Raw genomic sequence first — 26,395 nt, 5'->3', positions numbered from 1 at the left:
CTGAGCCAAAATCAAGAGGCGAACGCTTAACCACCTGAGCCATCCAGGTGCCCCTAAAGTTTTTTTCTTAAATTAGGTCAAAGAGCAGAGAAAATGTGATGTGATGGGCACTGAGGCCTTAGTCCTGGGGTGATGCCTGCCGTGTAGCACAGAACCACAGAGGTGCAATTCCTCATAGGGTCTTCCAGCAACTGGCTCAGGTGATTCGGCCTTAACATAGAAATTTTCCCTCAGCTCCTACTGATCTCAGTTCAATGTTATTACTGCCATGGAAAATGTTTCACTGATCCCCGAATGCATGTCACATGAGTTATTCCATCTTGTCAGATAATGAATACCTAATTCACATTTTAAAAAATCACTTTCTTAACCCTTGTCTTTATCAAGAGGCTACATATTCCATGAGGCAGAAAATAGGCAGAAAACTGGGTTTTTGGTTTTGCTCACTTGGTTATCCCCAATGCTTAACCCTATCCTTGATACATAGTAGCTGCTTAGCAAACACTCATTTCAAAATAGTAAGAGAAAAGTAAATTAATGAATACTCACTGTTTAAAAGAGCTGTTCATCTTCGTGCTGAGGAAAAAACGCAAGCAACATTTCCCCATTCGACCACACATGTTTTTTAGGTCCGTTTCTGTATGGCTACCTATGCACCTGTAACTTTGAGGAGCAAATAATGCTCAACATTTAGCTTCTCATGAATAGGTGTTCATATAAGTGTTTTCTGATGAACATCTTCCTGTGTTACTTACAGTGTGAAATACCGAAAGGGAGGGAGCAGACCTCTGGTTTTGTCCTGGCCTTGAAACCAGACTGCTGGTTTTGTCCTGGCCTTGAAAGTCTTCTGGACCATGCCTGCTGGGATGATTAACATCACTCACACCAAGTCTCAGTTCCCCAACATGTGGCAGTGTGTTCCCACTGACCTCCCTGCTGCCCGTCTCACAGCCTGCCTACGCCTGTCACAATGGTAACACGACGACATATAGGAACATGTTTTCAAAACTCCACTTAACAACTCTGGATCAACCGTCGCTGATCCTGGTCCACTCTTCATATTTTGAGACCCTAAACTCTAGTGTTAGAGATGGGGTCCTTTGGGAGGTGGTTAGGTCAGGAGGGCGGCACCCTCATCGGTGGGATGAGTGTCCTCAAAGAGACCCCAAAGAGCTCCCTCATACCTTCCTCCATCAGGACACGGCAAGAAGACGGCTGTCCTTGAGCCAGGAAGTGGGTCTTCACCTGCTACTGAATGTGCCGGGGCCATGATCTGGGATGTGCAGCCTCCACAACTGTGAAAAATAAACGTGTGCTGTTTAAGAGCCCCCCAGTGTGGGATGCTGTGGTAGCTGCCCGGACAGATGGACACAGGAGCATACTACTCTCAGTGAGAACAGCCCATGCAGAGATACATGCAGAGCGCAATGAGTGATGTCCTGAAATGCAGAGTGCTGTGCGGCTTAGGGATAAAATGAAAACACTGATAGAAGATTATTCATTCCTAACTCAGTCGTTAGTCAAACTATTCTATCTAAAAAAGTTTCTTGTCATTGACAACATTCTCTAATTTTAAGGCGAGGTATATAAACAAATCACCAAGAACCACCGTCCTGAACAGTAATTTAAAATGTCAAGTGGTAATATCAAGCCCCAGTCTTTAACAGAACTGGAAAGTTGGCTCTTTGTGGTCAATGGCCATCTCGGCCCTTCTAGTGACTCCCTCGATTCAAGTCCTTGAAGCTTTCATTTACTTTTTTTGGATATTCACGTTGAAAGTGCTAGAAAGCTTCTTCCTCCGGGTTTATACAAAGTCCCGGCACTGGCTTGCAGCTGTGAGAACCTGGCTTCTGTGAAATCCCTTCTTTTTATTCCTCACTAACTCGCTTTCAAGGAGAGGATATGACAGGCTCACCCACACTGTCTAACACGTTTTGTTGTGTTCAACGCAAGGGATGTGGCCAAGAATCTGAGATTAGGCTGTGGCGAGAAATCCAGAATTACAGAGAACGTGACCTTTGCAGAAGTACTCGTGGCAGTTACAAACATTGGCCTTACCTATCTTTTAGCAAGGTGGTGGCGATACAAACACAGCTGGCTGTTCACAATCACTGGCGTGCCTCCGGATAATCACCGTTCTTCCTTTTATCTATTTTGCTGGTCATCAGAAAGAAAAGTGTATATACAGATGAGCTCATCTATCACCATTCTATAATATCTTGATTATAAACACATATTCTTATATATTATACAAAATACATACTATGTAATACGTAATGCATATATAAATAAAATCATACATATTTGTCTATAATCTACTTATATATTTGGTGTCTAATATTATTTAAAGAAGAATACAAATACTGCCCAAATCTTGTTTTTTATATACTTGGCTTTTGATTGTAATATCTTCTTTTATTTAAGTTTATTTCTTTATTTTATTTAGTAATCTCTACATCCAACTTGGGGCTCAAACCTACAACCCTGAGATCAAGAGTCACATGCTCCACTGACTGAGCCAGCCATGCGCCCCTTGACTGTAATATTTTACAGTAACAAACAAAAACCACATTCAGATGAAATCACAGGGTCCAGGGTCCCAATGGAATCCTCTGACACTTGCTGGCATTTCATTTACCCAAGTCTAATGCAGAAATCTTTCCGTGGGACAAAGTCATAAGTGTTTAGTGTTTGTTTTATTAGCAACTAAAACAATCTGGGGCATTTGGTACAAGCCTACCAAATAATATATTGTCTATTATGAATATTTACTCAAGCCCACAGCTAATCTTACATCAATCATCTTGTGAGGTGGCAAAATATGTAAGATAAGGTAATGCTTGTGAACCTGTGTTTACTTTGCATGATAGTACTGTTTACATCTAAATGCTGGATAAACAATATTTTTAAATGGAATAATTAAAATAACATTTTAATATTTAGCAGGTTTTAGTATTATAGCAGAGTCAAATGCTGGCCGTGTTGGATTTACTAAGGTCATATGCTATGCTCAAATATTCTCTGAAAAGAGAAAAATTCCACTTTATTTCCTGAAACCATGGGGCTTAGAAGGGGAGTTGTTATTGTCCGATAAGAACGAATGCTCTGTATTCCAAAGCAGATAAGCTTTAGGGTTTTTCAGTATTTGCAAGTAAATCATGGGAGTGCCTAGGGGGCTCAGTCAGTTAAGCTTCTGACTTTGGCTCAGGATATGATCTCTCGGTTTGTGGGTTTGAGCCCTGCATTGGGCTCTATGCTGACAGCTCAGCCTGGGGCCTGCTTCAGATTCTGTGTCCCTCTCTCTCTCTCAAAAATAAGTAAACATTAAAAATTTTTAAAAAACAAATAAAACATAAATGTATAAACCGAGAGCAAAATTAATCTCATTCAATCCTTTCATTTTTTATTACTTATTTATTTACTTATTTTTTAAATTTTTTAAATGTTTTATTTATTTCTGAGAAAGAGACAGCATGAGCAGGGGAGGGTCAAGAGAGAGATGGAGACACAGAATCTGAAACAGGCTCCAGGCTCTGAGCTGGCTGTCAGCACAGAGCCTGACATGGGGCTCGAACCCACGAACTGCAAGATCATGACCTGAGCTGAAGTCGGTTGCTTAACCGACTGAACCACCCAGGCACCCGTCATTCAGTCCTTTTAAGTTTCAGGATCTGAGACCCTAGAATTTAACTGAATCACAACCTATAAACCAAAGCCCCAGCAAATGGATGTAAAAGGGAACACATGGAAGCTTCCAGATCACCTGAGCCATGTTGCTTATATAGTATATATTACATAATGTGCTATTGTATATCATGATTACACATATCATATATATTAGCTATACTGTATATTATATATATTGTATGTTAGCAATAACACACACACATATATATATTATATTTATTAGCTGTGCCTTTGAAATGTTCCCCAGCTGCACATTTGCAAAGCCCTCAAGTTCACTCTCTTCAGACTCTTCCTTGCAGTACTTGAAGCTTGTGCAGGAATCCCAGGAACCTGAACCATGCGGCAAATCCCACTTATGTGTGAGTATGTGAAGCATGCGACAAGCCTAACTGGAAGAAGATAAATATTAGCCCCACTTGACCGTGATGTCAAATCAAGTGGAGACTGCCCTAGCTCTCAGCAGGCCTGTGGGAGTGGAAGATGGCCCACAGATTCCTTCGCTGGCTGGAACCACAGCATTCCTGGCCTCCCTCACAGTCTTGCTGGAGGAAACCTGGCTGAGCTCTGGGGGAGGACTGGGTCCAGGGTCAGCGTTGCCACCAGAAGTTCCTCAGGACTCAGACGTCCCATCATCATTTAGACGACTGGTCAACCTAAGTCAAGCTGTGCCCCAGTGACACATACACAGTTGCTCAGAAATGAGTAACAGGGACCTACCCGTCCATGTGTCAACAAGTTGGCTGTGAAGTGAATACAGATGTAGAAAGTCTCACGTTTTCTTGGTCTGCTTGAATAAGGGGCCCCTTGCATGCAAAGTGCAGAAACTAGGTAAGGAAGACAAAATGAATGTACATGAGTATGTGGTCGAACAAGGTCTATCTGTGCTATAGGCCCTGTGAACCGTAAAGAATAAACTGCGGCCTTTGTCCTTCAGGGGCTTGCATCTAAGCAAGAATCATGGACCCTGGATGACCAGATAGGCTTTAAATAACAAGCTGGAAATGATGCAAAGAACAGATAGATTTTAGGCTGTATGGGTTTCAGGGTCCCAGGGAAGGAAATATACAGTGTGTGAGCCTCATTTTTCTGAAGATTAGTTTGGAGACATAAAGATCCTCATTCAACAGAATATCAACTGGAAGCCAGTTGCTGTCAAGAAGAGCCCAATGTCACCTCCAGGAATACCCTTGGAATATACCTCTGGGCCCAGAACTGAATTTACCATGAAGCCAAAAGGGGAAAGGAATCTCCCCCGCTCAAGTGATGGGATGATTAACGTCACTCAGACCAAGTCTCACTTGACTCAACCTAATCAAACTTCTCTTACTTCTAATTTCTGTCCCTGGGTCTGCATTTCTCCAGGCCAGTTTGGAACAGGAAACCCCTCTCTCCCCCGAAGAAATCCCAATGCAGTGCAGCACCTTTGCTTCCTTCTGATCCTGACAGACTGATTTCATCATACCATAATTTCCTCGTCTATTTACATCTTATTTACATCTATTCATTCACTCAATGAGCATCTACCAAATAGCTGAGTGAAAAGCTCATTTCCAAAAACGGAATCTGTAAGTACAATGCTGAAGCACACAGCCGGGGCTCCTGTCCTTAGGGATCTGGGCGTGCCATCTGAAGGCTTTTCAAAGTGCAAAGGTATGTGTCACTCGGACGTAAACCACTACATAGAGAGCAGCCCAAATCTTTATGCTCTTGCACATCTTTCTCAAGTTTTCACGTTGGGAAATAACTGTTCACACAGAAACACACACGGCTGGACCGAGAGCATTAAACACTTGATAACTGATAACCATGTATTTTATATTCAGATTGAGAAAAGCAACATCCTCCTGAAAAAAACAAAACAAAACACCAAACCCTTGCACGCTCCATAGCTGTGACTTAACAATTTACTGAGTCAGACTGAATCTTACCTTTTGAGCTTCTCTGCCTCCAGAGAAGGTATTAGCCTGGAAATATTCATAGAGCAGCTTTATAGAGACAGTGGGATGGTTCAATGAGGGCCTCGTTAGGAGGTGCTCTTATGGCCTGAGATGAGACTGGCAACAACAGGGCATGGGGGTGACCTGGCATTCAAAGAGGAGGCTCTTACTCTGTGTGGCAGGGAAGCCACGGGCCTGGGTGTGGTCTGGGGGCAGGGAGGATCATGTGAGTAGGTGGAAGCAGATGGTCACACTCCAAAGACTTGACCAAGCTGATGGAACAGTCCCTTCATGGGGAGAAGTGCCTGGAGGTGAGACGAGACACCAGGTTTGACCAACCTGTGTAGGTCTTGAAAGTTAGGCTATATCTGGGGCGCCTGGGTGGCTTAGTCGGTTAAGCGTCCGACTTTCCGACTTTCGCTTAGGTCATGATCTCGCGGTTCGTGGGTTCGAGCCCCGCGTCGGGCTCTGTGCTGACTGCCAGCTCAGAGCCTGGAGCCTGTTTCAGCCTGTGACTCCCTCTCTCTCTGACCCTCCCCTGCTCACGCTGTCTCTCTCTCTCTCTCTCCTAAAAATAAATAAAAAACATTAAAAAAAAAAAAAAAGAAAGTTAGGCTGTATCTATCTACTTCTCACTTCTCCCCCCAGCATTCTGGAAAGTCTTGCATCTCAAAAGAAAGTGTGTTTTTTCTTCTGGAGATGCGGAGGAGGCATTAAAGACAATTCAGACGTCATCAAAGCGTCCCTGCAGTGTGTCACCTGTGGCGTTTCCAGAACAGCCCTAAGAGGCCAAGGTCTCCTGTTCCATCTCCCAGCCTCTTTCTCAGGTTATTCATCTTTCCCTGCCATGTTTCCTTTTGACAGGTAGCAAGTCAAGGGCATCAATCTGCTGTTACCTCCTAAGCTTTTGAAAGAAATCCTGAGCAACGTCGTTCAGACCCAGAGCAAGGACATTCTGACAGATGCTTTACCGGAAGGGCATTTTTTACCCTGCTGAAATGCAGCAAACAACAATGTCACGTTGACATTGACATCCAAGTATAAGGTAGGAAAAAAATCACAGTGACTAACTGTGTACATATAATAAAATACTCACTAGTGATTTTTCTTGATTTGACATTGTGTTATATAAGGATGTGGTAGCTTTCTTTCATAAACCTTATTTTCGTCTTTCTGCCTAAGGACACAGCAGTTAGGACTCAACTATGTTACGGAAACTCCAGAAAGAGGATTTTCCTCCAAACCTGACCACATTTTGTGGAGAGACTGGACCAAGGGAATGAAGTGCCAGGCTTTCTAGAATTGGTCGCTACCAAAGCATGCAAAAGTCATTCTGTCTAAATGCGCGTACGTGTGTGTAAGAGTGAATGTGCGCACCCACCCAGTCACACAGGCACAGGCTTGCTGATAAAGATACATAATGAGACATTTTTTATTTGTTTGAATCCATATGTTTTACGGTAAGGCTCAAATCATCAAGAGTTCCAGTTAAGACAGCAAATGCACTTCTCGGCAACTGTATTTTCCAACATTTTTACAGAAAACACTACCCCTCCCTCAAGTCGGGAAGGGAGACTAAGAATTTTGTTTTAAATATTCTAGGAAATATATGTGGAAAGTTTTACTAGTTTCTGTATAATCATGTATACAGAGAAGTCACTTCAAAAGCACCCAAGACTTAGCGCGGGAGGTCGTACAGGTGAGAGCTGAGGGTGGGAATCCACAGGGAAGAGAGCCTCCGAGTGCCGAGTTCCGGTACTGGTCATGCTGAGGACCGCCTTCCTCGCTGCACATTTACAGTTACATCAAGTCTGTGCATGATCAGGCCCCGCTAATGAGTGAGGACAGGGGCCAGAGGCAGAAGTCGGCACGATATATCTGCTATAAAACAAACCCAGAGCTTCTGAATTGCAAATTTTGAGGCAGAATCCTGGCTCCTGAGAATGTTCAGCCAAATTATTTGCAGCCTGGGATGTAAAAATATGCAGCGAAGTCTAGACCTGTTCTATTTACTTTCTTTCTTTCTTTTTTTTGCTGCTGCAAAAGTATTTTTTTTTTTTCCTTTCTTCTTTTCCCCTTAAAAGAAACTGCCCGGGCTGGCGTGTTCATCAAAGCAATTTAGTTAGAATGCACTTTGACAGACTGCATTAAGAATGTTGACTTGGGAAAACAAAAGGTGGTTTTATAATGCACATAAATTATGTGCTTTACAAAAACCGAAGGTTCAGAATTCTATAATGATACTCAAGCAGAGCAGAATGAAGTTTGGCCTATTTTTTGTTTTGTCACTTCAAAAGTTTTTTTTTTTTAGGATTCCATAGCTGATAAAACTCAAACAAAAAAGATAGTGCAGTGTATTTTGGTTTCCTATTTGCATTTATTAAGACTAAATTTAAGTCAAAATATATTTATTAAGTATCAACCGGGATCCAAAGACCATTTCTTAGGGGTATAAGTGTCGACTGAACAATGTCAGAAAAAGTTTGGGGGAACATATCTCCTCAGGTGAGCAGTCTATGCAATGTAATGAAAAGTGTTTACTATGTGACTTGGAAAAGTATTGTGTGATTTCAAAGAAGCACATGATTATATTTGATTGAGAGTTCATAAAATATCTTTATTGAAAACCAAGTTGTGATCTACCCATTTCCTAAGGAGTGGATATTAAACAAGGATGGAGAGAGATTCCATAAGCAAAATCAGCATGATCCAAGGGCACGTCCAGGCTGTGTGAGGGTGGACGGTCTGTTTAGTGTCTAAAGCACATAGAGGGGAAGCTGAAGAGATAAAGCTGGAAAAAACAGAGCACTGACAGTTACAAATATGAGAACGCTATGAAGACATGGTAAGAAAATATTATGATCAGAGCCGTGCTTCCCAATAACCAATCCTAAAATGGTGTGTAGTTAGACTCATGTGAGATACGAGGAGACCCACCAGGGGAAAGGTCAAACAGTTCTTTCATGATTTAGAAAAACCTGAAGATGATACACAAAGCAATGAACTTGATACCTGAAGGTAAGGAAAAAAATAAATATATAAAAATGTAGAATTGACATCAAAGCTACCTAGTGCCAGGGGATAAATCTAACTATATGAAATCTTTTACATAGGAAACAACAAAAAATGCTGAGACAATTTAAACAAGACCTAAGTAGAGAAATGTATCACATCTATAGACTGGAGGACGTGATAGTTTTAAGGTACCCATTTTTCCCCAGCTTGATTTATAGGTTCAATGTAATCCCTATCAATATTTCACCAGCTTTTTTTGTGGCAATTGAGAAGCTGAGATCTCAGATTTATACAGGACGTTAAAGGGCCCAGATTAGCCAAGGTTTTCCTTAAAAAGATCAAGTGTCAAAGGCTTAAGTTACCAGATATCAAGACATACAATGAAGCTACAGTAATCAAGACAGTACCACATTTGTAAAACACATAAAAGAAAAAAGAAAGTAGCACAGGAGTAGACAAAAAGATCTGTGAAAAACAGTGTAGACTCCGTAGGATGACCGATTAACACAGTCAGCTTATTTATGAGAAGGTGCCACATCAATTCACTGGGGGAAGGGACTGCCAGTTAAATAAGTCATTTTGGTTCAATTAGATATCAACATTTTAAAAGAGGAATTACTTCTACCTCAAATAAATGGATATGAAATATATCATAGACTATCTGTAAAATGTAAATAGCACAACTTATAAAAAAAAAAAACCCGGGAGAATACAGTTATGAACTTGGGGTATACAATTTTTAAATAGGATAGAAAAATCAGCAGGCACAAAAGAAAAAAATCTACTAAGTTGTTTTTCCTTAGAATTAAAAACTTTTGTTCATTGGCAGACATCAACAGAAAAGTTAATGGATAACACAGAAAGTAAGACCTTGTAGTCTCAAAAAAAAAAAAAAAAAACCTACAAAACCCATATCCTTAATATATAATGTCCTACTCCTACAAACCATACCAAAAAAAAAAAAAGACAATTGAATTACTAAGCATTTTCAAAAGACCTGAGATGACACTTTCCACATGAGGATTTCTAAATGGTCAACAAAGCTTCTGAACAATTATTGAACATCACTACTCAACAGAAAAATGCAGACAAAAGCCAGAATGCAAACCACCACCTAGCTTCTAGAATGGAGGAAATTACAAAATGAAGACTGATAACTTCAAGTGTCTATTTGGCTGGGAAGGATGGAATGTGAGCATCGGGCTGGTGGGTGCGGGCACCGGCACACTCTGGGGAAGAGGCTGGTAGTGTCAGCTCAAGGCAAACACGTACCCACCCCACAGGCAGCAATCTCATTCCTGGGTGTGGAGCTTTGACAGCTGAATACGTGTGTGCAACGAACTCGGAGGAGGGTTTATCACGCCTTTAATGGAACAACCCAAATAATCATCAATAATATAGCGGATAAAAACAATTGCCATATATATTCACAAAAAACCATTACCAAGTAATAATGAAAACAGAATGAACTACTGATGCATAGAACAACATGAATGAACCTCAGAGACATGATGAGCAAAAGAAAGCCAGAAACCAGAGTATGTGCGATACGACTGCTTATCTATAGGTTACAGAAGGCTCAGCTCATCTGTGATAATGGGTGTGAGTCCCATGGTTCCTCTGGGAAGAAGACGATGCTGACTGAGAAGAACAAGGGAGTCTTCTGGGGTCCTGGGAATATTTGTATTTTGACCACAGTGACAGTAACAAAGGTACAGTCATCTATAAAACATTATTGAATTTCACACTTAAAGATTTGTCTACGTTATGCATATTATGCCTTAAACACTATCATTTTTTTAAGATGTGATTTTTCCCCTTCACCTATAAGCGGTAAAGTGTTCTATTTTAAGACAAAAATGATTGTAAGGCATTTTTTTAGGAAAGGGGACAAAAACTGGGGACACCTGGGTGGCTCAGTTGGTTAAGTGTCCAACTTCAGCTCAGGTCATAATCTCATGCCTTGTGAGTTCAAGCCCCGCATCGGGCTCTATGCTGACAGCTCAGAGCCTGGAGCCTGCTTCAGATTCTGTGTCCCTCTCTCTCTCTGCCCTCTCCCACTTACTCTGTTTCTCTACATCAAAAATAAATAAACATTAAAAAAATTTTTTTAGAGAGGGAGACAAAAATCAATTTCTGGTTCATTTTTTCCCCCCAGAATTCCATTCACATAAATATTTTCATATACTATGCATTTCAGCAAAACAATGGAGAAGAAATAATTTTCTTCTGTTTATTGAGAAAAAAGGGGACTCTGAGACTATTAAGAGGCACTGCTATGGTTAGATGCATAACAATGAAACTGTCTTCTTCTATAATATGTTGTTCTGATCATATTATGTGTTGGTATTTCAAAAGAAATGTTACCCAAAAGAATTCTATTGTACCTGACCATTCATAGCTCTTGTTTCATTTCTAATATATCTTACAGTTATCCCTGGAAAGAAAGCATTCTTTTCCTAATACACATGAGACTGTGAACTGAATTTGCAAGGATGAGCACATTTTACTGGAATAAATTTGTAATACCTGTAGTAAGTTTCAGACAGGTCAATATTCACTTTATATACCTCTCCCACACATGAAGACACTTATGAAAAACCTCACCGGGGGATCTAAAGGCTCACATTTCAAAGTGATTCAAATTTAACTAATTTTAAAGCATGTAACTAATAATCTAAAATGTAACTGCATCATTGGGAAATTCCTGCTGGTCAGTAGTTTTGGGGTCCAAATGATTTTGATTAAGTATTTTCCATAAATATACTTTTTTCTTGCCACAAACATCATCTCAGAATGTGTTTTTAAAAATTTTTTTACTGTTTATTTTTGAGAGAGAGAGATGTAGAGCATGAGTGGGGGAGGTCCAGAGAGAGAGACATAGCATCTGAAGCAGGCTCCAGGCTCTGAGCTGTTAGTACAGAGCCCAATGCAGGGCTCGAGCCCACAAACTGCGAGACCAAGACCCAAGGTGGCATCGGACGCTTAACCAACTGAGACACCCAGGTGCCCCACAGAATGGTTTTTATTAAGTTTATTTTAATTCCAGTATAGTTAACATACAGCCTTATATTGGCCTCAGGTACAAATAGTGGCTCCACAATTCTGTACCTTACTCAGTGCTCATGAAAATAAGTGTTCTCTTTGGCCCCATCACCTACTGCCCCACCCCACTCCCACCTCCCTTCTGGTAACCACCACTTTGTTCTCTATAACTCAGAGTCTGTTTCTTGGTTTGTGTTCCCCCCCTCATCTTTTCCCCCTCTGCTCATTTGTGTTATTTACTAAATTCCACATATGAGTGAAGTCCTATGGTAGCTGTCTTTCTCTGATTCATTTCACTTAGCATCATACTTTCTAGCTTCAGCTATGTTCTTGCCAATGGCCATCTCAGGATATTCTGATAAAAATAATTTGATATTAAAAGACACAAACAATAATGGGTTGTCTCCTGTGTGCAGGCATTTCAGATGAGGTGACGGCGGGTCCTCATGTGCATGAGAAAAGAGACTCAAACACATGTATCTCTGGGTCCAAACCCTGTGACTTTTTATTTTTCCCCCCACAAATAACAGAAAGAGGCAACAGGGTACCACAGTCAAGACAGAAGGGGGCAGATTTGTTTTTGTTTTCTTAACATTTATTTAATTTTTGATAGAGGAAAAAATGAGACAGAGCACAAGTAGGGGAGGGGCAGAGACAGAGGGAAACACAGAATCCAAAGTAGGCTCCAGGCTCCGAACTGTCAGCACAGAGCCTGGCTTGGGTATGGAACTCACGAACTGTGAGATCATGACCTGAGCTAAAGTCGATGCTCAACAGACTGAGCCTCCCATCTGTCCCAGAAGGTGGCAGAATTAAGGTGAAGCCGGTTCCCTTCCTAGCTCCACCATTCCTCATCTCTGGGAACTTGGCTGGATCTTAATCTGCTTCTTCCTCTGAAAAGGGCCAGTGATAACACCAACCTCACCGAGTTAGCCCCAGAATAGGGTGGCATAGCGTACGGCAAGTCTACGTACGGCACAGCGTCCTGTGCAGAGTGAGCCTTCGGTAAACGCCAGCCACGTTTCTTACTTTGGTATTTTGGGCTGGAGGCAAGTTTTCTTGCTGTGTCCTCAGATGGGCTTTCTCTGGGCACACATTCCTAACATCTTCCTGGGTGCCCCAAACTCTTCTTATCAGGATGCTAGTCACATGGGTCACCCTAATGACCTCATTTTAATTTAATGATCTCTTAAACATTCTAACTACCCTATCTCCAAAAGCAACCACATTCTGAAATACTAGAGGATGCGTCAACATGTAAAATTTTAGGGGGTACAATTAAGTCCATAACCGTGTATGTATGTGTGTGTGTGATATATACACATAACACATATGTATATGGTATGTATATATGATGCATATATGCACACATAAGTATTTGTACATGTATATGTAGGTTACGACCACCACTGCAAGTTGTTTTTTTTTCAGGCTGGCTTCCATGTTTTAAATCCCACACGTTAAATCCCTCCCTGCCCTGTCGTTTCTCTCTTTGTATATGCTCTTCCATCAGTACAGCATAAACCCAGCTCTTTATTTGTAGCTGGGGATTCTGGTTCTATGCTTTAGACTGTCCTTTGTCTATTGGTTTTCTTTTTTCTTTTCTTCTTTTTTATGTATTTTTATTATTCGTCTTTCCTTCCTCTTTTTTTTTTTTTGTATGTGTCCTTTCCTTTTATTCTTTTTCTTTTTCCCTTTCAGTTTGCGTGTTTGTTGGATTTGTCTGTGCACTCGTGTACCTTTGTCCCCTGTGTGTTTGTCTGCCTGTTTTCTTTTCCAGGGCTACCTCAAGAAACAAGCCAAAGTACACAAGGTGGAGAGTCCCAACTGCCACTACAAGTAGGAAAATAAAATAACCAAGGTCTCAACAAGAGAGACCAAGAGATACCATTCAAAGAACACTTTCTGAACGGACAGGCCCTGGACAGTCAAAGGGCCTTCTTGGGTACAGCAGCGCTCACAGGTGCAGAGTGCATAACAAGCTTTTAAAATTAACCAGAGATAGAAAGCTAACCAAAATGATGAAACAAAAGAGCTCTCCTCCAAAGAAATTCCAGGAAGAACTGACAGCTAAAGAACTGCTCAAAACAGATATAAGAACACACAGGGGAAAGCAAGCTTTCACATGGCGCCACCGTCTCATTTCTTATTGTCTCTATACGTTTCCGTGTTTTAGCCAAGCAAATTACTGGGTCTTCCCATACCCTCCCCACCGCTCTATTTTATAATATGTAGTGGCATCTTGGAATCTAATCACTGAATTATGGCCGGCAGATGCAGAAATCAAGGCATTTCCACAGGGCAGCGTATATGCAAGGGCAACATATATCTGTAATTTGCAAGACAATTCCTATTGAACCAGGCCATAAATCGTTACTGCTCTGCGATGTTTACAAGAGATCTGAATTACAGCAGTGTATTACCGAAAACCTGATAAATGTCAACTGAAGTGATTTTTTCCCCTAAAATAAGGCAGATTGGCAATCTTACCAGATACTTTATATAAGAACTATATTTCACTTGAAATAAATAGTGTGTCCCATGAAGTTTACTGGATGGTTCGGCTAGTGAGATTCATTATTTCCTTTTCCTCACAGTGGTGTGTGGTAGCCGGTTCATCAGTATATCATTAAATTAGTAAGGCTTGCTTCCCTATGCTCCGCAAGTTAGTGGGGGACTGGCCTCAGATGTTTCAAGCAAGAAAAATAATGGAGATGCTGGAGAAGAGATGATAGATCAAGGTTCAACACAGCCACCACAAAATATGTGCAACATAACCTGATACTCTTGTAAGGTTTTTCTACAGAATTCATGGGGAGAGGAAACCAGCATTTTTTATAGTTCCAAGATTTTCTCTGCTCTTGCTAACATAGCCTATTAGTGACTCTGATTATGCTCAAGAGACTTAGGGAAATTCTGGGTTTTATCATGTTTCCAAATATCGTTCATAGAGCGATGGCTCTATGAACAAAATGTGTTCAGAGACTACACAGTTAGGCAACATCATGCAGCCACTGGTTGGGGCTAAAGATCCGGAAGATGTAGCCTTTGGGCTCCTCATGTGGAGAGTTTTCCAATTCTACATATTCATGGGTTCATTCCTTTCCTAAGCTTTGCAGCTTCAAAATATATAGTTTTCATGTTTTTTTTTTTTTGGTAAAATAACTTCTGTACACAGCAACCTAAGTACATATAAGTACCGCTGGGGACTAAATTGAGCTCCCCTCCCCCCATTCATACGTGTAAGCCTGATCCCCAGTGAGACTGTATTTGGAGACAGGGCTTGTGAGGAGGTGACAAAGGTTAAGTGAGGTCATATGGGTGGGCTCTTAATCTGCTGGGACTGGAGCCGTTATAAGAAGAGGAAGAGACAACAGTCTCTCCCTGCCTGCGCGAGGACACTTGCGGCTACCTGCAAGCCAGAGAGAAACCAGGCCAGACCTCCATCTTGGATGTTCCAGTACCCAGAACTGTGAGGAAATAAATTTGGCTCGCCCAAGTGCACTGGGAGATCCCAGGCTGTGTTGTCTACATGCGGTCTGAGGTATTTTGTTATGGCAGTCTGAGCAGACAAATATAAACATGTTACTACCATGTCAGATATTGTCAGCCACCTATTTTGTCACACGTGAAAGCCACACATTATAGACAGTATATATAACATGCACATACTATGATATATATACACACGGTGTTTTCAGTTGGGGTAGGTAGAGTAACGGTCTCCAAATATATCCACGTCGTAATCCCCAGAACCTGTCAATATGTCACCTTACATGTCCAAAGAGACCTTGCAGGTGTGATTAAGTTAAGGGCCTTGAGATGGGGAGAGCACCTTGGCCTTCCCGGGTGGGCCTGGTGCCATCACAAGGGCCTCGCAAGAAGGAGGCAGAAGGGCATGAATCAGACGAGAAGGCGTGACAGCAGGACCCGAGGGTGAGTGTTGGGAGGGGCCCCATAAGCCGCGGGATGCTGGGATGCAGGCTGGCTCTAGGAGCTGAAGAAGCAAGAAATGAGACTTTCCCCATGGTCTCCAGGGGGAACACGTCCTTGCCAACACCTCAAGGCTCGCCCAAGTGCACCGGGCTTGTGTTGTCTACAGCACCTTAAGTGTGTGGTAAGCTAGGACAGCAACAGTAGGAAAATAGTACCTGGTTCTAAAAGGAAAGTCTGGGAGTAGAGCTATTAAAGTAAAACATTAAAAGTTAAACTGAATTCAGAACCCACCATTGGGGTTTGGAGATGGGCTGCCGCAAAGCCTCATCTACAAAGAATCANGCAGATTCTGTGTCTCTCTCTCTCTGCTGCTCCCTTGCTTGCTGCTCTCTGTCTCTCAAAAATGAATAAACATTAAAAAAATTTAAACTGGGGCATCTGGGTAGCTTAGTCAGTTAGTCAGTCATCAGACTAGCTAAGGTCATGATCTCATGGTTCATGGGTTCCAGCCCTGTGTCGGGCTCTACAATGACAGTGCAAAGCCTGTTTAGCATTTTCTCTCTCTCTCTATCTCTGTAAATAAACAAATAGACTTTAAAAAAAATTTAAAGAATTTAAAATTGTTTTAAACATGAATGCATGCTCAAATGTGTCTTCAGAAAGGAAAAATTTACACTCTTCCTGGTCAATCCCTTATTTTGCTAACTTCAGAAGGAAAGATTGCCANAACCGCGAGATCATGACCTAAGCGAAAGTCGGACGCTTAACCGACTAAGCCACCCAGGCGCCCCTGCGTCCACCTGCTTTAAAGCGGGCCGTGCGGCACTTGCAGGAAAGTCAGGAGGCCTGTACTGCTCACGGGCGTCACCCAAGCATGTAATGGTCGCTCCTCAGTCTCAGTCACAAAAAGAGCCTCCATTGTTGCTGCCTCAGGCAATTAAAGACAGAAAGATGCCTCTTCTTGTTCCTTCTGGATACTCAGCACCACGGGAGCCTTAATTAGTATGAGCCTCTCCTTCGTAGATATTTTAAAGTCAGCAAGAAGTTGTTTGAAAAGAGAAACTGCACTTTTAATATTTCAGGTAATTTTTCTAACCTTGAGAACTTCACGCTGGTAAACTAACTGGCTCTGGAAAAAGAACAGACAGCTAGCTACGTGGTCCTTTATAGTAGAGACCGAAAGGAAATGTCCTTGGGAAACGAAGGCCAGACGTGCCAGGCTTCCAATCCTAAACCCGAAGTTCGCACTTCTTTCTGTTTGGCGAGATGTCAGGGCCCACGGGGGGCCATGCTGGGGTCCCCAGGTACTCCACACCCTCGTGGTTGTCAATCAGGACCTCCTCCATAAGGGATGGGCTGTCTGGGACTACTTCAGCGTGCCGCTGGCCACACCTACTTCTGTCCTTCCCCCTTGTTGCTTTGGTAAATCAATAGCCCATAGGGAACAGGGTCTGGGTCTGAATTCTGGATGGCTTTTTCCATTTCTCTCTATTGCAAGTGTGTGGGTGGTATTTGGTATACAGTAGGCACTCAATAGTGCCAGTCATCATCTCCTGTTCCTGCTCCCTGCAGGCTTGTGGGGGCCCCTGAGGCTGTGCACTGCTGAGGGAACCTGTCTCCCCAACCTTGCTCCTGGCGCTGTGTGCCCAGATCAGCGTTCTTCCCCTGTTTGAGAACCAGGGGTCCTTGGAGGGACCCCAGCCTGGCCCCTCTGCTGTGCTCTTCTCCCACTCAGAACAATGTGATGCTATCTGCCTTTAGCATGTTGCTTCCAATTTCCCACTTTCCCTCTCACTCTTGTACCTTCCAAAGAGATCATGCCATGAAACCCCAAGAATAAAACCCTGTCCCTTCAAAAAAGATGGTGTTTGGGGGCAATGCACTGCTGGGACATTCGGAAAACGCTGAAGGCGCCATCGACCTGCTTTCCTTTCCCAGATGCATGTTTTTTAATGTTTATTTTTGAGAGAGAGAGAGAGACAGAGAGTGAGCATGGGAAGTGAGCAGAAAGAGAGGGAGACACAGAATCCGAAGCTCCAGGCTCCGAGGTGTCAGCACAGAGCCCGACGTGGGGCTCAAACCCATGAACTGTGAGATCATGACCTGAACTGAAGTTGGCTGCTGAACCACTGGAGCCACCCAGGCGCCCCGAGCAAGATGCATATTTGTCAAGGATAAATGGGTTGTACATCTCATTCGCGAGGAGAGTAACAGGTAGCGTTTGGGGACACAGACGGGTGACAGGGTTCAGGACGTGTGGAAAGTCCCACGGCTCCTGGGTGCCTTGGAGCGTGCTGCGGTCAGGCTGGGCGCAGAGAGCCCGCAGCGCAACAGCACGACACGCTCTGTCTCTCTCTGCCTCTCAGAAATAAATAAGTGTAATGAATAATCACATTTTTTTTTAACATTTATTTTGAGAGAGAGAAAGAGCGCACATGCATGAGTGGGAGAGGGGCAGAGAGACGGAGAGACAGAATCCCAGGCAGGCTCCGTGCTGTTAGCGCAGAGCCTGACTCAGGGCTTGAACTCACAAACCGTGAGATCATGACCTGAGCCAAGATCAAGAGTCATACGCTTAACCAAGTGAGCCACCCAGGTGACCCCCTCCATCCCAATTTTTTTTTAAGTAAGCTCTACACCCAACGTGGGGCTGGAACTCATGACATTGAGATCAAGGGTCGCAGGCTCTACTCACTGAGTCAGCTCGGGGCCACCTAATCATTCATTTTAAACCTTGACAGAAGTTTGACAAAACGGGAAAGATGATCCAGTGGGAGAAAGACATCTCTCCAATAAACGGCGCTGGGAGAACTGGACAGCTTTGCAGAAGAATGAACCCGGACCACTTCCTTACACCGTGCACAAAAGTAAACGCGAAATGGATAAAAGACCTAAATGTGAGGCAGGAAACCATAAAAATCCTAGAGGAGAATGAGGGAAGCAACCTCTTTGACCTTGGCTGTAGCAACCTCTTACTAGACACGTCTCTGAGGCAAGCCTGCGCCTCCCTCCCTGAGGCTCTCCAGACAAGTTACCAGTTCAGACATCCTGCATCACGGCTTTGGGGAACAGCCCCTCCTCACTTCCCTGTCTTCCAGCAGCCACACCAGCATTGCACAGACTTTCCTTTGTACACACAAGACAATCATGTCCCCCCAAGCAAGAGCCTGGATTGGCCGAGCCCCTTGCAGTGTGAGCAGAGAGATACATGATCCTCATTCCGAGGCTCTTGACACAGGGCAAGGCTCTCCTCGTTTCCGTGTCTGGGTTTTCCCCCCCGAGAGGCCTAACTTTCCTACCTGCCTCACAGGTGATGTGCGAGTCACATAACGGGGGCCCAGAAGCCAGAAGGCCAACCCAGAGAGCCCCACCCCAACAGAGAAGGAGGATTCCTATTCTCACGGGCATGAGCCTCGGAACCTGTGGAAGGCGGTTAACAAAACCTCATCGGGCTGCCCGGAAACAGGAGGGGTCACCACCCACCCACAGTTTGGTCAGTGCGATGCGAGTGGCAGCCGGTGACACGGAGCACGCGTTTCTTCTGTGTGGGCGCCGCCGCGCTCAGGTTACACAGCCTCCCTGTGTTATCAGGAGGCTGGAGAAACTTGGACGCGTTCTTCGCTGTCCCCTTGGCACGAAGGCCTGAAATAGTTTTACCTCCTAATCTCGACTCCCTTTCAGCTCAGCAAACACAGCCAGCGGCTTCCACAGAGGTTCTGCCTTGGCCGGAAGGCTCTGCAGAGCACGGTGGGCTGACGGGAATCACCGGGTGCACATAAAGTGAAATCCAGACACGCATTTTTGTACACGGTAGGCTTGGTGGGCTGAGAATGAGACAGTTTAAAAACAAGAACCTAAAACTTTATTATTTTTGCCAAATAGTATTTGTTTCTTCAGGTTCTGTTTAAGGAAAGGATTTCTGAGTGGGAAGATGTTCCTCTCAAATTTTACCCGGAGACACGGGACCATAGGTTTGCGATTTTGAGAACACCTTCGGGCACGCTGGTCCCCATTTGGGGACTTTCCTGGCAAAACACCCCTTGCTTAGTTTCTTAGAGAACAGGGCTCTCAGAGCAAAAGGAAGAGGGCAGGTAGAAGGCGGTTTTGTTATTCAGACAGAAAAAGGGGTGTTTTAAGGATAACGGCTAACAGCTTCTTTAAAAGGTTTGGAGAAATAAAAGACGTCTGTTTGCTGGGTTGAAAGTAAATCCGTCCTAGACCTTAACAAACACGGATCCTTTTCCTTTCCAGAAAGACAGCCCTGGAACATGGGAATGGTCACCGGTAGGAATGTCAGATTGTGTCAGATTAGGGTAGAGAGAAGCAGGGTCTGGACAGGTTCCTTTTCTGCAGATCAACAACTGCTGGGACAGGAGCCCCTCATGTAGAGGGTGCATCTTTGGGTCAGGACGTAGGGACACGATCTCTTCTCGGACACCAATCTCACAACTGATGAGGGTCTGCGTGGGATCTTCTGAGCTTGTCCATGCTCTGGGCAGCCCCGAGCTGGCAAGCGAAGCCATCACCAGCTTTAGCTGATGCCCAGAGTACTGCCTGGCTCATAAACGGCATGAATGTCACATTGCCGCTGACATCGGGCCACACAGGCTAAAACGTTTTCGTTACTTTAAGAGCAGTAGAATGTGCTTCCATGTGGCCAGGAGTTTGGGCAATTTCAATAGCTTCAGTTTTGGATAATTTACGTAAATTTACTTTTCTTTGCTGTTTCTAGCTAACATCCTAAAGGGGCTCCTTGCTTACATTTGTTGATCTCAGACTTTTAGGTTAGGATCTTTATTTGTACCCTGGCCCAGGGCTGTTTTTTTTTTTTTTTTTTTTTCCCCTGCAAAATTTTCCTGTCAAGTGCTAGACAGTGAACAGTTTAGGTGCAGAAGGGCATGTGGTCTCTGCTGCCAGCTACTCAGCTCTGCCATTCTAGCACGAAAACAGCCAGAACAACATATAAACAAATGTACGTGACTGTGTCCCAATAAAACTTTACTGAATACAAGAAGGGATAGGCCATATTTGGCTCACAGACTATAGCCTGTCATCCCTGGCTCTAAAGCGGGTATTATCTACATATCCAGAGTCTGGAGTCCTGAGCACTGAGACAATAGCTCCAAGCAGGAGTTGGTAAACTACCCATGGGCCAAATCTTAGCATTTTACCCAGTGAAATGTTACACAAAAAGCAGAATAAATGAACTATAGTCATCTCTTGCAACTTACAGTACCCTAGTAATGTGATAGTAAATGAAAAAAATCAAGTCCCTCAACACTGCAGAGTAACATTTTTTTTGTAAAGCACAGAAGCAAAGAAAATTGATTTGTGTTAGGATACACGAGTCTCATCTGTCTCTGCTGGTTTGGGTCCATCATGAGCAAAGCTGCCATGACATTTGTGCATACAGCTTTGTGTAAACATACAGGTTTTCATTTCTCGGGGAAATGGCATAATGATTCTGTGAGGAGAATGGCTGTGTGGTGTGACAGGTGGTGCATTTAACTTTTTGAGAAAATGCCACATTGTTCTGCAAAGTGGCTGTGACATTTCACATCCACACCAGCCATGTGAAGGGTCTGGTTGCTCTAAATCTTCCCCAACACTTGCTGTGGTCACTCTTTCCAATTCTAATAGTTTTGGTCCGTGTGTACTGATTATCTCACTGTGATGCTAATCTGCATCTTCTAATGATTCAGGATAATGACGATTTTTAGTCATTAGTCTCTTGGAGGTAAGAGGGGAAGGTTGGCAATTATTTCCACAGGACGGTGAAATAATATTTTCTGATAATAGCAACATGCTCCCTTTCATTATGGTGATGGTTACAGGACTACATAGTCATTAACTTAAAAATAGATGCAGTTCATCATCCATGAGAGAAGCTCAACAAATACAATACAAATAAATGAAATTGATTTGGAAAGCCCACCAAACAAAACCTATTCAGGGACAAATGAACATGTAATAAATTCTACGAAAGAAAACCAAGATAGTAAAAAGCATAAAAATTCAGTACAGTGTCTGTTGTTGGGAAGAGAAAAGAGGAATACAGAGATAAATTTAGTTTAGAGGGTCCACAGGGGTTCATTTTATGTTTTATAATGTATACAAATATAACATATTTTGTTCAGGTGTGCAGAACATTGCATAATAGAGTCTACTTATAAAACAAGTTCTTAGTGTTTGGGTTAGAATCTTACAGATGCTGAAGTCCAGGCAATTTTTGCAAACCCACACGTGTGTGATGTGGGACACGCTGTGGTGGCCAATGGGCGTTAGGGTCCTTCTGACAGGTCAAGACAGTCCGGAAAACGTGCTGCAAGAGTCTAAGCACATACTAAAAACTTTTCAGTGGGGGTCAGTAAATAAAGTTGAAAAGGGTCACAGAATCTGATTTATGTTCTTAAACGATCACTAGGGACATGGAGGAAACTTAAATGCATGTTACAAAGTGAAAGAAGTCAGTCTGAAAAGGCTCCATACTCTATGATTTCAAGTAGGCAACATTCTGGAGAAGGCAACACTATGGAGACGTGAAAAAGATGAGTAGTTGTCGGATGTCGACCTCAACAGATTGGGGACCCGGGGATGTGAAGGAACTGAGAAAAAGGGACAACAGTAGAGCGAAGCACAGGGGACCCCGGGCCAACAGCCCGAGGTCAACAAGTGGCCCTCGAATAGGGACCTGGACCCTGAGCCCACAGGAGGAGTCCTGGGGGGAGGGAGAGATGGACATGCAGAACGCAGAGGATTTTAGGGCAGTGAAAACACTCTATGATATGACAGTATCATGACGCACATATGTCATCACACAGGTGTCCAAACCCACAGAACGCAGATTACCAAGTGCGAACCTCAATGTAAACTACGGACTTCAGGTAGACATATGTGCCAATGTAGGTTCATCCTTGATTTAAAAAAAAAAAAAAAAAGTCTCACTCTGGTGACTGGTGTTGTTAACTGAGGAGGCTGTGCACATGTGGGGGCACGGGGCTATGTGGGAAATCTCTGTACCTTTCTCTCTTCCTCTCAGTTTTACTGTAAGCCAAAACCAGCTCTAACAATAATTGTTTTTAAAAAATCACTAGGCCTGACAAACAGTGACAGAGCAGAGGACAATCAGAGAAATTGTTCAAGCATCTACTATTCCCGTGTGCTCTTGAAGTGGGTGGGGGAGGTGAGGTTGGATAGAGGGAGATGGATTTTGGTCAATACTCTAGAGTAAATATGTCAGGATTCGCTGATGCTAGAATATAATTTTATTTTTTAAAATTTTTAAATATTTTATTTCTGAGAGAGAGAGAGAGACAGCATGAGCAGGAGAAGGTCAGAGAGAGAGGGAGACATAGAATATGAAACAGGCTCCCTGAGGCTCACATGAACCATGAGATCATGACCTGAGCCAAAGTCGCATGCTTAACCGACTGAGCCACCCAGGCGCCCCATAGAATATAAATTTAAAATTCCTCTCAAACGATACACATCATGTTGCCCTACCAAGCATCTCTACAATGGGTGACTCTTGTTTGAAGCTACTGGCTGGCTGCTGGCTGGCTCATTCCATGAATTCTTAAGAGTCATTTCTGTTGTATATCGATACAAGATTTAGAGTAGAGGTTTGACAGCTAACAGGCAGAAATAATACCCAAGTGCCAGTCAGTGGTTTTTTTTCTGGACATTCATCTTGTACTAGTCCTAAAGCAGGGGCAGGCGACAGATGGCATGCGGGACAAGCCATACGTTCACAGTGCGTCCTTCACGTCGTCCTTGAAGGCCGGCTACTGATGAGGGGCTCCCATCTCTCACAGATAATGAACTCAGAACCTACCCTACAGCTTTGCTCAACAGGAAGAGAACGATATTAAAGTCTGAACTTTGCATGTCACAGCACTCCACGCAGTTGTGAAAAATGTATTGTTTCAACTTTCTGAGGTCAACAGAGTGGCTTTAAAATAAGGGCGACANATTTTAGAAGCTTTCACTGTTTGGTCACCATGCAAGGTTGCCCTTTACTAAGGTCCACACTCCAGGCATCCCTTCCAGATGTTCAAGTGAGTCTCAACACGAACATGAAGTCCTGCATCCTTAGTCTAATGCCTCTGGCCCTGGCTAAGTCGTCTATGTTTCAGGAACTTAAGGATATTTGAAATTCTTTCCAGAAGTTAGTACTTTTCATTTTGTACGTGAGGACCTTAGGGTTTGATTTTGTTCTCTTACAAGGACATTTCAGTTTTAAACAAAAGCATGGGGGCTAGGGAGTGAGCACTCCATACACACGCCTGTGCACGAGCTGAGGTGAGTTACTGCAGACAAGGGCAGAGCTTACATGTTCAACTTCTGGTCCTCCTCAGCACGTGTGTTACGCTCTTGGGCTTAGTAGTTACGGTGCTTATTTTTTTTTTTTTAATGTTTTATTTATTTCTAGGAGAGAGAGAGAGACAGCGTGAGCAGGGGAGGGTCAGAGAGAGAGGGAGTCACAGACTCCGAAACAGGCTCCAGGCTCTGAGCTGGCAGTCAGCACAGAGCCCGACACGGGGCTCGAACCCACGAACCGTGAGATCATGACCTAAGCGAAAGTCGGACGCTTAACCGACTAAGCCACCGAGGCGCCCCTACGGTGCTTATTTTGAATCTGAACGCAGCCAGTAATCAACTTTCTAAATGAACAGGGAAGACCTTTTGCTGATTTAGTTTTGTGAAAACTATGAGGAGACACAATTGTGTTGGGATTTCTTCATCAGCAGTTGCTGATGCTGAATGGAAGCCAGGCAGGGAGCATATCATCCAAATTCGGCACATGATTAGAAGCAAACGAAGCCCAAAACCCGGTGGGGAAGAGTGAACTTCATGCTTGCCTTGAACACCCAGAGGGTTAACAGAAACATCGTGCTTGCCTTGAACGAATGGAGGGTTAACGCAAATGCCACCCAGGAAAGGAAGCCATTTCTCAAAATAACACACACTCAGGTAGCATCAGAAGGGGTGAGGTGGGGGACGACTGAGGTTTTGGTTCCATTCTCACATCATGTCATCAATAATCAAGGGTGCTCTAAGCCTGGCCTTGAAGATCGTTAGGAATTCTGCGCTTTCCCTCCAGAGCGTCTGCTCTTTGGAGGTGGGATGGCCCAGGTGCTATGAAAGCAGATACCTTTACCACAGTGTGAAATGGGTTATTGGCTTTGTAAAACCCGAGGCGTGATCTCACTTACGTAAAGCGCACACGCCTTCAGCGTACAGCTCTGTGATTGTTGCCCATGTGTGCATCAGTGCACATGTTCTGTAGGTTTCCACATGTACACCTTCCTCTCTTTGCCGAGTGCTGCCTTCCGGATACCACACAAAGGCCATCTCTCTTTGGACTGCTGTCATCACGGATTAGTCCATGTTATTCTGAATTTCATATAAATGTTTCTGAAGTATACTAACCTGTGTGCAGGTATCTAAAATATTCCTATATGTCAACATTTGTGTCTGTATTCGGCTCGATGGGAGCTTACACTGATGGACATCCGTACCTGCATTCGGCTCTCTGGGAATGTATACTGATGCGTCCACTGCAACCCATACTGCCTGGATTCTCCTGGACCTCCCGCTCTGGTGCCCTGAAGCTCGCCACCCCAACAGAGAGAAGTGTGGCTCCCACTCCTCACCATTCACTTACATAATTGTGCAAGTCCAGTAAACACACAGAGCAATATCACAATTGTCCACCTATAGCCTTGGGGGACAGCACTTGATCCACCGGACGTCAATGCATCTTCTTTTGCATTTCGCCTTGGAATCTTCACTCATTTCCAAGTGACTTGAGCACAGCACTTCCCCTCCCTCCCACAGGGTCAGGTTGTTTCATAAATTTGCAAGAGACTTAGTTTTTGTCATAGTCTGTTTTCTATCATGAATCTTCCAACTATGATATGATTTAGGAAGATGTTGCATATAACAAAATTCACCATGCTGTAAAGTTCTACTGATTTTGTCAAATAATGCACCATTAATTATTGCATCACACAGAGCACTTTCACCTCCGAATCCCTGTGCCCTACCTATCCGATCTACCCCTGGAATGAATGCACTGATATTTTACCATCCTTGTAACTTCCCCTTTTCCAGAATGTGACATAAGTAGAATCATACAGAATGTATCCTTTGCAGACTGGCAATATACATTTAAGATTCATCTGTGTATTTTTCTGGCTTGGTAGCTCACTCTATTTTTCAACCACTGAGTAACGTTTCATTGTCCTGAGGTACCATGGTTAGTTTACTATTCACTCACCAAAGGGCATCTTGGTCACTTGCAGGTACCGGTGATTATGACTAAAGCTACTATAAACATTTAGGGGCAGGTTTTCATGTAGACATATGTTTTCTTATTTTATTATTTTTGAGAGAGAGAGAGATAGGGTGTGAGTTGGGGAGGGGGAGAGAGAGGAGAGAGAGAATCTGAAGCAGGCTGCAGGCTCTGAGCTGTCAGCACAGAGCCGGACACGGGGCATGAACCCATGCACTGCAAGATCATGACCTGAAGAAGTTGGATGCTTTACCAACTGAGCCACTCAGGAGCCTCTGTGGACATATGTTTTAAAACCAGTTGCATGAATATTTAGGAGCATGGTTGCCAGGTTCTATAGACAGCCTATGCTTAGTTTTGTTAGAAAACGCTAAACTGTACTTGAAATGCCAGTACTGAAAGTTCACGCTCCTCTACGTCTTCTCTAGCAGCTGATACTCTCACATTTCTTACGTAGCTATTCTAATGGTGTATAAGA

The 26,395-nt window shown here is 43.5% G+C and overlaps 1 long non-coding RNA gene across 1 annotated transcript in view; it reads right to left on the bottom strand.

Annotated features, from left to right (window-relative positions):
- Nucleotides 1-1,197: 1,197 nt before the first annotated feature.
- Nucleotides 1,198-26,395, bottom strand: part of LOC144223929 (uncharacterized) — a 392,187-nt gene continuing 366,989 nt past the window's right edge. The window contains exons 4-6 of the long non-coding RNA XR_013332878.1: nt 4,405-4,511; nt 2,059-2,157; nt 1,198-1,295 (exon numbers count right to left, since the gene is read on the bottom strand). This is a non-coding gene — a long non-coding RNA (uncharacterized LOC144223929). The remainder of the gene's footprint in view (nt 1,296-2,058; nt 2,158-4,404; nt 4,512-26,395) is intronic.

Source organism: Crocuta crocuta, unplaced genomic scaffold, assembly GCF_008692635.1.
Source record: "Crocuta crocuta isolate KB4526 unplaced genomic scaffold, BGI_CrCroc_1.0 scaffold221, whole genome shotgun sequence".
In the NCBI taxonomy this organism is placed as follows: domain Eukaryota; kingdom Metazoa; phylum Chordata; class Mammalia; order Carnivora; family Hyaenidae; genus Crocuta; species Crocuta crocuta.
This window is presented reverse-complemented; position numbering and strand designations above follow the sequence as displayed.